Source organism: Denticeps clupeoides, unplaced genomic scaffold, assembly GCF_900700375.1.
Source record: "Denticeps clupeoides unplaced genomic scaffold, fDenClu1.1, whole genome shotgun sequence".
NCBI lineage: Eukaryota > Metazoa > Chordata > Actinopteri > Clupeiformes > Denticipitidae > Denticeps > Denticeps clupeoides.
The window spans coordinates 151883-153348 of record NW_021630047.1 but is presented as its reverse complement, the minus strand read 5'-3'; the positions used below and the strand labels follow the sequence as shown (position 1 = coordinate 153348).

Genomic DNA, 1466 nt, shown 5'->3' with positions numbered 1-1466 from the left:
GTGCGTGTGTATTAGTGTGTGTGTGTGTGTGTATTCGTGCGTGTGTGTGTGATGGTGGGAAGACGGTGAGTGTCGTTGACATGAGAGCTCATTGAATCTCTGATCGCTCAGACGGCCGCGACTCAGGCAGATCATTAATAAGCGGTGGGAGGATCCAGACCCGACCTGACTCGCTAGTCCCGCCCCCCTCATTTCATTGGCCTGCTGAGAAAAACCTAGATCTAAATCCACAACATGCACCTTTCATACCTTTTAAGCTCAGGATCTCGGACTTCAGAGGTTCCTCTCATCCATATGGATGCAGATTCGCGTGTAAGTAGAAAGGAGAGAAGATTGATGTAATCTTGTAGGACCATGCGCCGTGGTTGAAGGAACTTGCCATGTTCTGAGAGCCACCGCCAGGCGACCCTGATTAACGTCCAGGGAGCATTGAGGAAGATGGGAAGAGGGACTGGCAGGGACTGATTGTTGGGCCACACCCCTGTCCAGGGAGGTCTGGACTAGAAGATGTTCTGATGCTCCTCTGCATTTCCTTCCTAGTTTCGTCTGAGGAACCCTGTTGCCTGACGTGTCTGTAGCTCATCCACCTCCATCTCGGCCGCTCACTGACCCGCTATGCGGAGATTTATGTCTTTGTTGTGGAACGCCCAGGCGTCTCCCGGGGTCGGCGCTGATGAATGGGCGGAGCGGGCCGGGCTCCGGCGGCGTCCCGCTTCACCACGCCATCCATCTTAGAAGTTTATCACCTCTGGACTGGAGCTCCACACATTTATTTCTGCAGCGTGGAGCCGCGACTCCGGCCTGGAACCACGAGCTTCCTGGAAAGGTGATGAGTTCTGGGTTTGGATGGTCGGAAGAACGAAGTTCATCAAGCTGTCGTCCCCCAGGTCCCCCATCAGCTTGAACGTTGGTAATGTCTGACCCACTAGACCATCGTGTCCCCTGAGTGTCTCCAGGAGGACTGTCCCTGTAACTACTGGATAATGACATCTGGTTCTCAGCATTCTTCTGCTGTTGAGCAGATAAATAAATGTCATTTCCCCGGGCGAATTTCACCCACGACCTTTAGAGCAGGAACTCCTCCAGAGAGGTGACATTCCGAGACGCAGGATTCTACACGGATCCAGTAATGAGATCTTCACCATCTCCCTCCAGCACCGCTGCACTGGTTCCACCATCTCTCAAGGTTCATCTTCTCACACGCTCCCTGTTAAGACATGTTCTAGGTGACATGTCAGGTCAGGGGTCACGTTCTCATCCTGTCCAAGCATCATGGGGTGTGAGGAGCCACAAGCCGCTGGGCTGCAGAACGTCCCTGTGCTGCGTCTCGTTCCGCCGCCGCCTGATGACGCTCGCTTACAACGGGAGAACCCTGCGGTTCCGTCTGCTCCCTCCGAGGACACGACATGGACAGGATTATGGGTAATTTATTCATCCCTTCATCTTCATCAAAAATCCTGTTTCAC

General features: G+C 53.6%; 1 pseudogene; it reads right to left on the bottom strand.

Annotated features, from left to right (window-relative positions):
- Positions 1–669: 669 nt before the first annotated feature.
- LOC114781508 (protein broad-minded-like) overlaps positions 670–1466 on the bottom strand; it is a 28150-nt pseudogene continuing 27353 nt past the window's right edge.